Genomic DNA, 17,289 nt, shown 5'->3' on the forward strand with positions numbered 1-17,289 from the left:
TGAACTGGTTCCACAAACCAGGGACAGGGTGAACTGGTTCCCCACAAACCAGGGACAGGGGGAACTGATTCCACGAACCAGGGACAGGGTGAGTTGGTTCCCACAAACCAGGGACGGGGTGAACTGGTTCCACAATCCAGGGACAGGGTGAACTGGTTCCACAAACCAGGGACAGGGTGAACTGGTTCCACAAACCAGGGACGGGGTGAACTGGTTCCCACAAACCAGGGACAGGGTGAACTGGTTTCCACAAACCAGGGACAGGGTGAACTGGTTCCCACAAGCCAGGGACAGGGTGAACTGGTTCCCACAAATAAGGGACAGGGTGAACTGGTTCCCACAAGCCAGGGACAGGGTGAACTGGTTCCCACAAACCAGGGACAGGGTGAACTGCTTCCCACAAACCAGGGGCTGGGTGAACTGGTTCCACAAACCAGGGACAGAGTGAACTGGTTCCACAAACCAGGGACAGGGTGAACTGGTTCCCACAAACCAGGGACAGGGAGAGTTGGTTCCACTAACCAGGGACAGGGTGAACTGGTTCCCACAAACCAGGGACAGGGAGAGTTGGTTCCACTAACCAGGGACAGGGTGAACTGGTTCCACTAACCAGGGACAGGGTGAACTGGTTCCACAAACCAGGGACGGGGTGAACTGGTTCCCGCAAACCAGGGACAGGGAGAACTGGTTCCACTAACCAGGGACAGGGTGAACTGGTTCCCACAAACCAGGGACAGGGTGAACTGGTTCCCGCAAACCTGGGACAGGGTGAACTGGTTCCCGCAAATCAGGGACAGGGAGAACTGGTTCCACTAACCAGGGACAGGGTGAACTGGTTCCCACAAACCAGGGACAGGGAGAACTGCTTCCACAAACCAGGGACGGGGTGAACTGGTTCCACTAACCAGGGACAGGATGAACTGGTTCCCGCAAACCAGGGACAGGGAGAACTGGTTCCACTAACCAGGGACAGGGTGAACTGGTTCCCACAAACCAGGGACAGGGAGAACTGGTTCCACAAACCAGGGACGGGGTGAGCTGGTTCCACTAATCAGGGACAGGGTGAACTGGATCCCGCAAACCAGGGACAGGGAGAACTGGTTCCACTAACCAGGGACAGGGTGAACTGGTTCCCTCAAACCAGGGACAGGGAGAACTGGTTCCACTAACCAGGGACAGGGTGAACTGGTTCCCACTAACCTGGGACAGGGTGAACTGGTTCCACAAACCAGGGACAGGGTGAACTGGTTCCACAAACCAGGGACGGGGTGAATGGTTCCCACAAACCAGGGACAGGGTGAACTGGTTCCCACAAACCAGGGACAGGGAGAACTGGTTCCACAAACCAGGGACGGGGTGAGCTGGTTCCACTAATCAGGGACAGGGTGAACTGGATCCCGCAAACCAGGGACAGGGAGAACTGGTTCCACTAACCAGGGACAGGGTGAACTGGTTCCCTCAAACCAGGGACAGGGAGAACTGGTTCCACTAACCAGGGACAGGGTGAACTGGTTCCCACTAACCTGGGACAGGGTGAACTGGTTCCACAAACCAGGGACAGGGTGAACTGGTTCCAAAAACCAGGGACGGGGTGAATGGTTCCCACAAACCAGGGACAGGGTGAACTGGTTTCCACAAACCAGGGACAGGGTGAACTGGTTCCCACAAATCAGGGACAGGGTGAACTGGTTCCCACAAGCCAGGGACAGGGTGAACTGGTTCCCACAAACCAGGGACAGGGTGAACTGGTTCCACAAACCAGGGACAGGGTGAACTGGTTCCCACAAACCAGGGACAGGGTGAACTGGTTCCACTAACCAGGGACAGGGTGAACTGGTTCCCACAAACCAGGGACAGGGAGAACTGGTCCCACAAACCAGGGACAGGGTGAACTGGTTCCACTAACCAGGGACAGGGTGAACTGGTTCCCACAAACCAGGGACGGAGTGAGCTGGTTCCACTAACCAGGGACAGGGTGAACTGGTTCCACAAACCAGGGACAGGGTGAACTGGTTCCCACAAACCAGGGACAGGGAGAACTGGTTCCACTAACCAGGGACAGGGTGAACTGGTTCCCACAAACCAGGGACAGGGAGAACTGGTTCCACTAACCAGGGACAGGGTGAACTGGTTCCCACTAACCAGGGACAGGGTGAAGTGGATCCACAAACCAGGGACAGGGTGAACTGGTTCCGCAAACCAGGGACAGGGAGAGTTGGTTCCCACAGACCAGGGACAGGGTGAACTGGTTCCCATAAATCAGGGACAGGGTGAACTGGTTCCACTAACCAGTGACAGGGTGAACTGGTTCCACTAACCAGGGACAGGGTGAACTGGTTCCCACTAACCAGGGACAGGGAGAACTGCTTCCACAAACCAGGGACGGGGTGAACTGGTTCCACTAACCAGTGACAGGATGAACTGGTTCCCGCAAACCAGGGACAGGGAGAACTGGTTCCACTAACCAGGGACAGGGTGAACTGGTGTCCACAAACCAGGGACAGGGAGAACTGGTTCCACTAACCAGGGACAGGGTGAACTGGTTCCCACTAACCTGGGACAGGGTGAACTGGTTCCACAAACCAGGGACAGCGTGAACTGGTTCCACAAACCAGGGACGGGGTGAACTGGTTCCCACAAACCAGGGACAGGGTGAACTGGTTTCCACAAACCAGGGACAGGGTGAACTGGTTCCACAAACTAGGGACAGGGTGAACTGGTTCCCACAAATCAGGGACAGGGTGAACTGGTTCGCACAAGCCAGGGACAGGGTGAACTGGTTCCCACAAACCAGGGACAGGGTGAACTGCTTCCCACAAACCAGGGGCTGGGTGAACTGGTTCCACAAACCAGGGACAGAGTGAACTGGTTCCACAAACCAGGGACAGGGTGAACTGGTTCCCACAAAACAGGGACAGGGAGAGTTGGTTCCACTAACCAGGTACAGGGTGAACTGGTTCCCACAAACCAGGGACAGGGAGAGTTGGTTCCACTAACCAGGGACAGGGTGAACTGGTTCCACTAACCAGGGACAGGGTGAACTGGTTCCACAAACCAGGGACGGGGTGAACTGGTTCCCACAAACCAGGGACGGGGTGAACTGGTTCCACAAACCAGGGACAGGGTGAACTGGTTCCCACAAACCAGGGACAGGGGGAACTGGTTCCCACAAACCAGGGACAAGGTGAACTGGTTCCCACAAACCAGGGACGGGGTGAACTGGTTCCACAAACCAGGGACAGGGTGAACTGGTTCCCACAAACCAGGGACGGGTGAACTGGTTCCACGAACCAGGGACAGGGTGAGTTGGTTCCCACAAACCAGGGACGGGGTGAACTGGTTCCACAACAAGGGACAGGGTGAACTGGTTCCACAAACCAGGGACAGGGGGAACTGGTTCCACTAACCAGGGACAGGGTGAACTGGTTCCCACAAACCAGGGACAGGGTGAACTGGTTCCACTAACCAGGGACGGGGTGAACTGTTTCCACGAACCAGGGACAGGGTGAGTTGGTTCCCACTAACCAGGGACAGGGTGAACTGGTTCCCACAAACCAGGGACAGGGTGAACTGGTTCCACTAACCAGGGACAGGGGGAACTGGTTCCACGAACCAGGGACAGGGTGAATTGGTTCCCACAAACCCGGGAGAGAGTGAACTGGTTCCACAAACCAGGGACAGGGTGAACTGGTTCCCACAAACCAGGGACAGGGTGAGCTGGTTCCTCAAACCAGGGACAGGGTGAACTGGTTCCTCAAACCAGGGACAGGGTGAACTGGTTCCTCAAACCAGGGACAGGGTGAACTGGTTCCACAAACCAGGGACGGGGTGATCTGGTTCCACAAACCAGGGACAGGGTGAACTGGTTCCACAAACCAGGGAAAGGGTGAACTGGTTCCACAAACCAGGGAAAGGGTGAACTGGTTCCCACAAACCAGGGACAGGGTGAGTTGGTTCCCACAAACCAGGGACGGGGTGATCTGGTTCCACAAACCAGGGACAGGGGGAACTGGTTCCACGAACCAAGGACAGGGTGAGTTGGTTCCCACAAACCAGGGACACGGTGAACTGGTTCCCACAAACCAGGGACAGGGTGAACTGGTTCCCACAAAGCAGGGACAGGGTGAGCTGGTTCCCACAAACCAAGGACAGGGTGAACTGGTTCCCACAAACCAGGGACGGGGTGAACTGGTTCCACTAACCAGGGACAGGGTGAACTGGTTCCCCACAAACCAGGGACAGGGGGAACTGGTTCCACGAACCTGGGACAGGGTGAGTTGGTTCCCACAAACCAGGGACAGGGTGAACTGGTTCCCACAAACCAGGGACGGGGTGAACTGGTTCCACTAACCAGGGACAGGGTGAACTGGTTCCCCACAAACCAGGGACAGGGGGAACTGGTTCCACGAACCAGGGACAGAGTGAGCTGGTTCCACAAACCAGGGACGGGGTGAACTGGTTCCACAAACCAGGGACAGGGTGAACTGGTTCCCCACAAACCAGGGACAGGGGGAACTGATTCCACGAACCAGGGACAGGGTGAGTTGGTTCCCACAAACCAGGGACGGGGTGAACTGGTTCCACAATCCAGGGACAGGGTGAACTGGTTCCACAAACCAGGGACAGGGTGAACTGGTTCCACAAACCAGGGACGGGGTGAACTGGTTCCCACAAACCAGGGACAGGGTGAACTGGTTTCCACAAACCAGGGACAGGGTGAACTGGTTCCCACAAACCAGGGACAGGGTGAACTGGTTCCCACAAATAAGGGACAGGGTGAACTGGTTCCCACAAGCCAGGGACAGGGTGAACTGGTTCCCACAAACCAGGGACAGGGTGAACTGCTTCCCACAAACCAGGGGCTGGGTGAACTGGTTCCACAAACCAGGGACAGAGTGAACTGGTTCCACAAACCAGGGACAGGGTGAACTGGTTCCCACAAACCAGGGACAGGGAGAGTTGGTTCCACTAACCAGGGACAGGGTGAACTGGTTCCCACAAACCAGGGACAGGGAGAGTTGGTTCCACTAACCAGGGACAGGGTGAACTGGTTCCACTAACCAGGGACAGGGTGAACTGGTTCCACAAACCAGGGACGGGGTGAACTGGTTCCCGCAAACCAGGGACAGGGAGAACTGGTTCCACTAACCAGGGACAGGGTGAACTGGTTCCCACAAACCAGGGACAGGGTGAACTGGTTCCCGCAAACCAGGGACAGGGTGAACTGGTTCCCGCAAACCAGGGATAGGGAGAACTGGTTCCACTAACCAGGGACAGGGTGAACTGGTTCCCACAAACCAGGGACAGGGAGAACTGCTTCCACAAACCAGGGACGGGGTGAACTGGTTCCACTAACCAGGGACAGGATGAACTGGTTCCCGCAAACCAGGGACAGGGAGAACTGGTTCCACTAACCAGGGACAGGGTGAACTGGTTCCCACAAACCAGGGACAGGGAGAACTGGTTCCACAAACCAGGGACGGGGTGAGCTGGTTCCACTAATCAGGGACAGGGTGAACTGGATCCCGCAAACCAGGGACAGGGAGAACTGGTTCCACTAACCAGGGACAGGGTGAACTGGTTCCCTCAAACCAGGGACAGGGAGAACTGGTTCCACTAACCAGGGACAGGGTGAACTGGTTCCCACTAACCTGGGACAGGGTGAACTGGTTCCACAAACCAGGGACAGGGTGAACTGGTTCCACAAACCAGGGACGGGGTGAATGGTTCCCACAAACCAGGGACAGGGTGAACTGGTTCCCACAAACCAGGGACAGGGAGAACTGGTTCCACAAACCAGGGACGGGGTGAGCTGGTTCCACTAATCAGGGACAGGGTGAACTGGATCCCGCAAACCAGGGACAGGGAGAACTGGTTCCACTAACCAGGGACAGGGTGAACTGGTTCCCTCAAACCAGGGACAGGGAGAACTGGTTCCACTAACCAGGGACAGGGTGAACTGGTTCCCACTAACCTGGGACAGGGTGAACTGGTTCCACAAACCAGGGACAGGGTGAACTGGTTCCACAAACCAGGGACGGGGTGAATGGTTCCCACAAACCAGGGACAGGGTGAACTGGTTTCCACAAACCAGGGACAGGGTGAACTGGTTCCCACAAATCAGGGACAGGGTGAACTGGTTCCCACAAGCCAGGGACAGGGTGAACTGGTTCCCACAAACCAGGGACAGGGTGAACTGGTTCCACAAACCAGGGACAGGGTGAACTGGTTCCCACAAACCAGGGACAGGGTGAACTGGTTCCACTAACCAGGGACAGGGTGAACTGGTTCCCACAAACCAGGGACAGGGAGAACTGGTCCCACAAACCAGGGACAGGGTGAACTGGTTCCACTAACCAGGGACAGGGTGAACTGGTTCCCACAAACCAGGGACGGAGTGAGCTGGTTCCACTAACCAGGGACAGGGTGAACTGGTTCCACAAACCAGGGACAGGGTGAACTGGTTCCCACAAACCAGGGACAGGGAGAACTGGTTCCACTAACCAGGGACAGGGTGAACTGGTTCCCACAAACCAGGGACAGGGAGAACTGGTTCCACTAACCAGGGACAGGGTGAACTGGTTCCCACTAACCAGGGACAGGGTGAAGTGGATCCACAAACCAGGGACAGGGTGAACTGGTTCCGCAAACCAGGGACAGGGAGAGTTGGTTCCCACAGACCAGGGACAGGGTGAACTGGTTCCCATAAATCAGGGACAGGGTGAACTGGTTCCACTAACCAGTGACAGGGTGAACTGGTTCCACAAACCAGGGACAGGGTGAACTGGTTCCCACTAACCAGGGACAGGGAGAACTGCTTCCACAAACCAGGGACGGGGTGAACTGGTTCCACTAACCAGTGACAGGATGAACTGGTTCCCGCAAACCAGGGACAGGGAGAACTGGTTCCACTAACCAGGGACAGGGTGAACTGGTTCCCACAAACCAGGGACAGGGAGAACTGGTTCCACAAACCAGGGACGGGGTGAGCTGGTTCCACTAATCAGGGACAGGGTGAACTGGTTCCCGCAAACCAGGGACAGGGAGAACTGGTTCCACTAACCAGGGACAGGGTGAACTGGTTCCACAAACCAGGGACAGGGTGAACTGGTTCCCACAAACCAGGGACAGGGAGAACTGGTTCCACTAACCAGGGACAGGGTGAACTGGTTCCCACAAACCAGGGACAGGGAGAACTGGTTCCACTAACCAGGGACAGGGTGAACTGGTTCCCACTAACCAGGGACAGGGTTAAATGGATCCACAAACCAGGGACAGGGTGAACTGGTTCCGCAAACCAGGGACAGGGAGAGTTGGTTCCCACAGACCAGGGACAGGGTGAACTGGTTCCCATAAATCAGGGACAGGGTGAACTGGTTCCACTAACCAGGGACAGGGTGAACTGGTTCCCGCAAACCAGGGACAGGGTGAACTGGTTCCCACTAACCAGGGACAGGGAGAACTGCTTCCACAAACCAGGGACGGGGTGAACTGGTTCCACTAACCAGTGACAGGATGAACTGGTTCCCGCAAACCAGGGACAGGGAGAACTGGTTCCACTAACCAGGGACAGGGTGAACTGGTTCCCACAAACCAGGGACAGGGAGAACTGGTTCCACAAACCAGGGACAGGGTGAACTGGTTCCACAAACCAGGGACGGGGTGAATGGTTCCCACAAACCAGGGACAGGGTGAACTGGTTCCCACAAACCAGGGACAGGGAGAACTGGTTCCACAAACCAGGGACGGGGTGAGCTGGTTCCACTAATCAGGGACAGGGTGAACTGGATCCAGCAAACCAGGGACAGGGAGAACTGGTTCCACTAACCAGGGACAGGGTGAACTGGTTCCCTCAAACCAGGGACAGGGAGAACTGGTTCCACTAACCAGGGACAGGGTGAACTGGTTCCCACTAACCTGGGACAGGGTGAACTGGTTCCACAAACCAGGGACAGGGTGAACTGGTTCCACAAACCAGGGACGGGGTGAATGGTTCCCACAAACAAGGGACAGGGTGAACTGGTTTCCACAAACCAGGGACAGGGTGAACTGGTTCCCACAAATCAGGGACAGGGTGAACTGGTTCCCACAAGCCAGGGACAGGGTGAACTGGTTCCCACAAACCAGGGACAGGGTGAACTGGTTCCACAAACCAGGGACAGGGTGAACTGGTTCCCACAAACCAGGGACAGGGTGAACTGGTTCCACTAACCAGGGACAGGGTGAACTGGTTCCCACAAACCAGGGACAGGGAGAACTGGTCCCACAAACCAGGGACAGGGTGAACTGGTTCCACTAACCAGGGACAGGGTGAACTGGTTCCCACAAACCAGGGACGGAGTGAGCTGGTTCCACTAACCAGGGACAGGGTGAACTGGTTCCACAAACCAGGGACAGGGTGAACTGGTTCCCACAAACCAGGGACAGGGAGAACTGGTTCCACTAACCAGGGACAGGGTGAACTGGTTCCCACAAACCAGGGACAGGGAGAACTGGTTCCACTAACCAGGGACAGGGTGAACTGGTTCCCACTAACCAGGGACAGGGTGAAGTGGATCCACAAACCAGGGACAGGGTGAACTGGTTCCGCAAACCAGGGACAGAGAGAGTTGGTTCCCACAGACCAGGGACAGGGTGAACTGGTTCCCATAAATCAGGGACAGGGTGAACTGGTTCCACTAACCAGTGACAGGGTGAACTGGTTCCACAAACCAGGGACAGGGTGAACTGGTTCCCACTAACCAGGGACAGGGAGAACTGCTTCCACAAACCAGGGACGGGGTGAACTGGTTCAACTAACCAGTGACAGGATGAACTGGTTCCCGCAAACCAGGGACAGGGAGAACTGGTTCCACTAACCAGGGACAGGGTGAACTGGTTCCCACAAACCAGGGACAGGGAGAACTGGTTCCACAAACCAGGGACGGGGTGAGCTGGTTTCCACAAACCAGGGACAGGGTGAACTGGTTCCCACAAATCAGGGACAGGGTGAACTGGTTCCCACAAGCCAGGGACAGGGTGAACTGGTTCCCACAAACCAGGGACAGGGTGAACTGGTTCCACAAACCAGGGACAGGGTGAACTGGTTCCCACAAACCAGGGACAGGGTGAACTGGTTCCACTAACCAGGGACAGGGTGAACTGGTTCCCACAAACCAGGGACAGGGAGAACTGGTCCCACAAACCAGGGACAGGGTGAACTGGTTCCACTAACCAGGGACAGGGTGAACTGGTTCCCACAAACCAGGGACGGAGTGAGCTGGTTCCACTAACCAGGGACAGGGTGAACTGGTTCCACAAACCAGGGACAGGGTGAACTGGTTCCCACAAACCAGGGACAGGGAGAACTGGTTCCACTAACCAGGGACAGGGTGAACTGGTTCCCACAAACCAGGGACAGGGAGAACTGGTTCCACTAACCAGGGACAGGGTGAACTGGTTCCCACTAACCAGGGACAGGGTGAAGTGGATCCACAAACCAGGGACAGGGTGAACTGGTTCCGCAAACCAGGGACAGGGAGAGTTGGTTCCCACAGACCAGGGACAGGGTGAACTGGTTCCCATAAATCAGGGACAGGGTGAACTGGTTCCACTAACCAGTGACAGGGTGAACTGGTTCCACTAACCAGGGACAGGGTGAACTGGTTCCCACTAACCAGGGACAGGGAGAACTGCTTCCACAAACCAGGGACGGGGTGAACTGGTTCCACTAACCAGTGACAGGATGAACTGGTTCCCGCAAACCAGGGACAGGGAGAACTGGTTCCACTAACCAGGGACAGGGTGAACTGGTTCCCACAAACCAGGGACAGGGAGAACTGGTTCCACAAACCAGGGACAGGGTGAACTGGTTCCACAAACCAGGGACGGGGTGAATGGTTCCCACAAACCAGGGACAGGGTGAACTGGTTCCCACAAACCAGGGACAGGGAGAACTGGTTCCACAAACCAGGGACGGGGTGAGCTGGTTCCACTAATCAGGGACAGGGTGAACTGGATCCAGCAAACCAGGGACAGGGAGAACTGGTTCCACTAACCAGGGACAGGGTGAACTGGTTCCCTCAAACCAGGGACAGGGAGAACTGGTTCCACTAACCAGGGACAGGGTGAACTGGTTCCCACTAACCTGGGACAGGGTGAACTGGTTCCACAAACCAGGGACAGGGTGAACTGGTTCCACAAACCAGGGACGGGGTGAATGGTTCCCACAAACAAGGGACAGGGTGAACTGGTTTCCACAAACCAGGGACAGGGTGAACTGGTTCCCACAAATCAGGGACAGGGTGAACTGGTTCCCACAAGCCAGGGACAGGGTGAACTGGTTCCCACAAACCAGGGACAGGGTGAACTGGTTCCACAAACCAGGGACAGGGTGAACTGGTTCCCACAAACCAGGGACAGGGTGAACTGGTTCCACTAACCAGGGACAGGGTGAACTGGTTCCCACAAACCAGGGACAGGGAGAACTGGTCCCACAAACCAGGGACAGGGTGAACTGGTTCCACTAACCAGGGACAGGGTGAACTGGTTCCCACAAACCAGGGACGGAGTGAGCTGGTTCCACTAACCAGGGACAGGGTGAACTGGTTCCACAAACCAGGGACAGGGTGAACTGGTTCCCACAAACCAGGGACAGGGAGAACTGGTTCCACTAACCAGGGACAGGGTGAACTGGTTCCCACAAACCAGGGACAGGGAGAACTGGTTCCACTAACCAGGGACAGGGTGAACTGGTTCCCACTAACCAGGGACAGGGTGAAGTGGATCCACAAACCAGGGACAGGGTGAACTGGTTCCGCAAACCAGGGACAGAGAGAGTTGGTTCCCACAGACCAGGGACAGGGTGAACTGGTTCCCATAAATCAGGGACAGGGTGAACTGGTTCCACTAACCAGTGACAGGGTGAACTGGTTCCACAAACCAGGGACAGGGTGAACTGGTTCCCACTAACCAGGGACAGGGAGAACTGCTTCCACAAACCAGGGACGGGGTGAACTGGTTCAACTAACCAGTGACAGGATGAACTGGTTCCCGCAAACCAGGGACAGGGAGAACTGGTTCCACTAACCAGGGACAGGGTGAACTGGTTCCCACAAACCAGGGACAGGGAGAACTGGTTCCACAAACCAGGGACGGGGTGAGCTGGTTTCCACAAACCAGGGACAGGGTGAACTGGTTCCCACAAATCAGGGACAGGGTGAACTGGTTCCCACAAGCCAGGGACAGGGTGAACTGGTTCCCACAAACCAGGGACAGGGTGAACTGGTTCCACAAACCAGGGACAGGGTGAACTGGTTCCCACAAACCAGGGACAGGGTGAACTGGTTCCACTAACCAGGGACAGGGTGAACTGGTTCCCACAAACCAGGGACAGGGAGAACTGGTCCCACAAACCAGGGACAGGGTGAACTGGTTCCACTAACCAGGGACAGGGTGAACTGGTTCCCACAAACCAGGGACGGAGTGAGCTGGTTCCACTAACCAGGGACAGGGTGAACTGGTTCCACAAACCAGGGACAGGGTGAACTGGTTCCCACAAACCAGGGACAGGGAGAACTGGTTCCACTAACCAGGGACAGGGTGAACTGGTTCCCACAAACCAGGGACAGGGAGAACTGGTTCCACTAACCAGGGACAGGGTGAACTGGTTCCCACTAACCAGGGACAGGGTGAAGTGGATCCACAAACCAGGGACAGGGTGAACTGGTTCCGCAAACCAGGGACAGAGAGAGTTGGTTCCCACAGACCGAGGACAGGGTGAACTGGTTCCCATAAATCAGGGACAGGGTGAACTGGTTCCACTAACCAGTGACAGGGTGAACTGGTTCCACAAACCAGGGACAGGGTGAACTGGTTCCCACTAACCAGGGACAGGGAGAACTGCTTCCACAAACCAGGGACGGGGTGAACTGGTTCCACTAACCAGTGACAGGATGAACTGGTTCCCGCAAACCAGGGACAGGGAGAACTGGTTCCACTAACCAGGGACAGGGTGAACTGGTTCCCACAAACCAGGGACAGGGAGAACTGGTTCCACAAACCAGGGACGGGGTGAGCTGGTTCCACTAATCAGGGACAGGGTGAACAAGTTCCCGCAAACCAGGGACAGGGAGAACTGGTTCCACTAACCAGGGACAGGGTGAACTGGTTCCACAAACCAGGGACAGGGTGAACTGGTTCCCACAAACCAGGGACAGGGAGAACTGGTTCCACTAACCAGGGACAGGGTGAACTGGTTCCCACAAACCAGGGACAGGGAGAACTGGTTCCACTAACCAGGGACAGGGTGAACTGGTTCCCACTAACCAGGGACAGGGTGAAGTGGATCCACAAACCAGGGACAGGGTGAACTGGTTCCGCAAACCAGGGACAGGGAGAGTTGGTTCCCACAGACCAGGGACAGGGTGAACTGGTTCCCATAAATCAGGGACAGGGTGAACTGGTTCCACTAACCAGTGACAGGGTGAACTGGTTCCACTAACCAGGGACAGGGTGAACTGGTTCCCACTAACCAGGGACAGGGAGAACTGCTTCCACAAACCAGGGACGGGGTGAACTGGTTCCACTAACCAGTGACAGGATGAACTGGTTCCCGCAAACCAGGGACAGGGAGAACTGGTTCCACTAACCAGGGACAGGGTGAACTGGTTCCCACAAACCAGGGACAGGGAGAACTGGTTCCACAAACCAGGGACGGGGTGAGCTGGTTCCACTAATCAGGGACAGGGTGAACTGGTTCCCGCAAACCAGGGACAGGGAGAACTGGTTCCACTAACCAGGGACAGGGTGAACTGGTTCCCTCAAACCAGGGACAGGGAGAACTGGTTCCACTAACCAGGGACAGGGTGAACTGGTTCCCACTAACATGGGACAGGGTGAACTGGTTCCACAAACCAGGGACAGGGTGAACTGGTTCCACAAACCAGGGACGGGTTGAACTGGTTCCCACAAACCAGGGACAGGGTGAACTGGTTCCCACAAACCAGGGACAGGGTGAACTGGTTCCACAAACCAGGGACAGGGTGAACTGGTTCCCACAAATCAGGGACAGGGTGAACTGGTTCCCACAAGCCAGGGACAGGGTGAACTGGTTCCCACAAACCAGGGACAGGGTGAACTGGTTCCACAAACCAGGGACAGGGTGAACTGGTTCCCACAATCCAAGGACGGGGTGAACTGGTTCCACTAACCAGGGACAGGGTGAACTGGTTCCCACAAACCAGGGACAGGGTGAACTGGTTCCACTAACCAGGGACAGGGTGAACTGGTTCCCACAAACCAGGGACAGGGAGAACTGGTCCCACAAACCAGGGACAGGGTGAACTGGTTCCACTAACCAGGGACAGGGTGAACTGGTTCCCACAAACCAGGGACGGAGTGAGCTGGTTCCACTAACCAGGGACAGGGTGAACTGGTTCCACAAACCAGGGACAGGGTGAACTGGTTCCCACAAACCAGGGACAGGGAGAACTGGTTCCACTAACCAGGGACAGGGTGAACTGGTTCCCACAAACCAGGGACAGGGAGAACTGGTTCCACTAACCAGGGACAGGGTGAACTGGTTCCCACTAACCAGGGACAGGGTGAAGTGGATCCACAAACCAGGGACAGGTTGAACTGGTTCCGCAAACCAGGGACAGGGAGAGTTGGTTCCCACAGACCAGGGACAGGGTGAACTGGTTCCCACAAATCAGGGACAGGGTGAACTGGTTCCACTAACCAGTGACAGGGTGAACTGGTTCCACTAACCAGGGACAGGGTGAACTGGTTCCCACAAACCAGGGACAGGGTTAACTGGTTCCCACAAATCAGGGACAGGGTGAACTGGTTCCACTAACCAGTGACAGGGTGAACTGGTTCCACTAACCAGGGACAGGGTGAACTGGTTCCCACAAACCAGGGACAGGGAGAGTTGTTTCCCACAAACCAGGGAGAGGGTGAACTGGTTCCCACAAACCAGGGACAGGGTGAGCTGGTTCCCACAAGCCAGGGACAGGGTGAACTGGTTCCCACAAATCAGGGACAGGGTGAACTGGTTCCCACAAACCAGGGACAGGGTGAACTGGTTCCCCACAAACCAGGGACAGGGTGAGCTGGTTCCACAAACCAAGGACGGGGTGAGCTGTTTCCAGAAACCAGGGACAGGGTGAACTGGTTCCCACAAACCAGGGACAGGGTGAACTGGTTCCACTAACCAGGGACAGGGTGAACTGGTTCCACTAACCAGTGACAGGGTGAACTGGTTCCACTAACCAGGGACAGGGTGAACTGGTTCCCACTAACCAGGGACAGGGAGAACTGCTTCCACAAACCAGGGACAGGGTGAACTGGTTCCACTAACCAGGGACAGGATGAACTGGTTCCCGCAAACCAGGGACAGGGAGAACTGGTTCCACTAACCAGGGACAGGGAGAACTGGTTCCACAAACCAGGAACGGGGTGAGCTGGTTCCACTAACCAGGGACAGGGTGAACTGGTTCCCGCAAACCAGGGACAGGGAGAACTGGTTCCACAAACCAGGGACGGGGTGAGCTGGTTCCACTAACCAGGGACAGGGTGAACTGGTTCCCGCAAACCAGGTACAGGGAGAACTGGTTCCACTAACCAGGGACAGGGTGAACTGGTGTCCACAAACCAGGGACAGGGAGAACTGGTTCCACTAACCAGGGACAGGGTGAACTGGTTCCCACTAACCTGGGACAGGGTGAACTGGTTCCACAAACCAGGGACAGCGTGAACTGGTTCCACAAACCAGGGACGGGGTGAACTGGTTCCCACAAACCAGGGACAGGGTGAACTGGTTTCCACAAACCAGGGACAGGGTGAACTGGTTCCACAAACTAGGGACAGGGTGAACTGGTTCCCACAAATCAGGGACAGGGTGAACTGGTTCGCACAAGCCAGGGACAGGGTGAACTGGTTCCCACAAACCAGGGACAGGGTGAACTGCTTCCCACAAACCAGGGGCTGGGTGAACTGGTTCCACAAACCAGGGACAGAGTGAACTGGTTCCACAAACCAGGGACAGGGTGAACTGGTTCCCACAAAACAGGGACAGGGAGAGTTGGTTCCACTAACCAGGGACAGGGTGAACTGGTTCCCACAAACCAGGGACAGGGAGAGTTGGTTCCACTAACCAGGGACAGGGTGAACTGGTTCCACTAACCAGGGACAGGGTGAACTGGTTCCACAAACCAGGGACGGGGTGAACTGGTTCCCACAAACCAGGGACGGGGTGAACTGGTTCCACAAACCAGGGACAGGGTGAACTGGTTCCCACAAACCAGGGACAGGGGGAACTGGTTCCCACAAACCAGGGACAAGGTGAACTGGTTCCCACAAACCAGGGACGGGGTGAACTGGTTCCACAAACCAGGGACAGGGTGAACTGGTTCCCACAAACCAGGGACGGGTGAACTGGTTCCACGAACCAGGGACAGGGTGAGTTGGTTCCCACAAACCAGGGACGGGGTGAACTGGTTCCACAACAAGGGACAGGGTGAACTGGTTCCACAAACCAGGGACAGGGGGAACTGGTTCCACTAACCAGGGACAGGGTGAACTGGTTCCCACAAACCAGGGACAGGGTGAACTGGTTCCACTAACCAGGGACGGGGTGAACTGTTTCCACGAACCAGGGACAGGGTGAGTTGGTTCCCACTAACCAGGGACAGGGTGAACTGGTTCCCACAAACCAGGGACAGGGTGAACTGGTTCCACTAACCAGGGACAGGGGGAACTGGTTCCACGAACCAGGGACAGGGTGAATTGGTTCCCACAAACCCGGGAGAGAGTGAACTGGTTCCACAAACCAGGGACAGGGTGAACTGGTTCCCACAAACCAGGGACAGGGTGAGCTGGTTCCTCAAACCAGGGACAGGGTGAACTGGTTCCTCAAACCAGGGACAGGGTGAACTGGTTCCTCAAACCAGGGACAGGGTGAACTGGTTCCACAAACCAGGGACGGGGTGATCTGGTTCCACAAACCAGGGACAGGGTGAACTGGTTCCACAAACCAGGGAAAGGGTGAACTGGTTCCACAAACCAGGGAAAGGGTGAACTGGTTCCCACAAACCAGGGACAGGGTGAGTTGGTTCCCACAAACCAGGGACGGGGTGATCTGGTTCCACAAACCAGGGACAGGGGGAACTGGTTCCACGAACCAAGGACAGGGTGAGTTGGTTCCCACAAACCAGGGACACGGTGAACTGGTTCCCACAAACCAGGGACAGGGTGAACTGGTTCCCACAAAGCAGGGACAGGGTGAGCTGGTTCCCACAAACCAAGGACAGGGTGAACTGGTTCCCACAAACCAGGGACGGGGTGAACTGGTTCCACTAACCAGGGACAGGGTGAACTGGTTCCCCACAAACCAGGGACAGGGGGAACTGGTTCCACGAACCTGGGACAGGGTGAGTTGGTTCCCACAAACCAGGGACAGGGTGAACTGGTTCCCACAAACCAGGGACGGGGTGAACTGGTTCCACTAACCAGGGACAGGGTGAACTGGTTCCCCACAAACCAGGGACAGGGGGAACTGGTTCCACGAACCAGGGACAGAGTGAGCTGGTTCCACAAACCAGGGACGGGGTGAACTGGTTCCACAAACCAGGGACAGGGTGAACTGGTTCCCCACAAACCAGGGACAGGGGGAACTGATTCCACGAACCAGGGACAGGGTGAGTTGGTTCCCACAAACCAGGGACGGGGTGAACTGGTTCCACAATCCAGGGACAGGGTGAACTGGTTCCACAAACCAGGGACAGGGTGAACTGGTTCCACAAACCAGGGACGGGGTGAACTGGTTCCCACAAACCAGGGACAGGGTGAACTGGTTTCCACAAACCAGGGACAGGGTGAACTGGTTCCCACAAACCAGGGACAGGGTGAACTGGTTCCCACAAATAAGGGACAGGGTGAACTGGTTCCCACAAGCCAGGGACAGGGTGAACTGGTTCCCACAAACCAGGGACAGGGTGAACTGCTTCCCACAAACCAGGGGCTGGGTGAACTGGTTCCACAAACCAGGGACAGAGTGAACTGGTTCCACAAACCAGGGACAGGGTGAACTGGTTCCCACAAACCAGGGACAGGGAGAGTTGGTTCCACTAACCAGGGACAGGGTGAACTGGTTCCCACAAACCAGGGACAGGGAGAGTTGGTTCCACTAACCAGGGACAGGGTGAACTGGTTCCACTAACCAGGGACAGGGTGAACTGGTTCCACAAACCAGGGACGGGGTGAACTGGTTCCCGCAAACCAGGGACAGGGAGAACTGGTTCCACTAAC

At 56.2% G+C, this 17,289-nt stretch overlaps 1 protein-coding gene across 1 annotated transcript in view; it reads right to left on the reverse strand.

Annotated features, from left to right (window-relative positions):
* Positions 1–17,289, reverse strand: part of LOC132382788 (excitatory amino acid transporter 2-like) — a 172,050-nt gene that overhangs the window by 140,404 nt on the left and 14,357 nt on the right. The window lies entirely within an intron of this gene.

This window comes from Hypanus sabinus, chromosome 29 (genome assembly GCF_030144855.1).
Source record: "Hypanus sabinus isolate sHypSab1 chromosome 29, sHypSab1.hap1, whole genome shotgun sequence".
In the NCBI taxonomy this organism is placed as follows: Eukaryota; Metazoa; Chordata; class Chondrichthyes; order Myliobatiformes; family Dasyatidae; genus Hypanus; species Hypanus sabinus.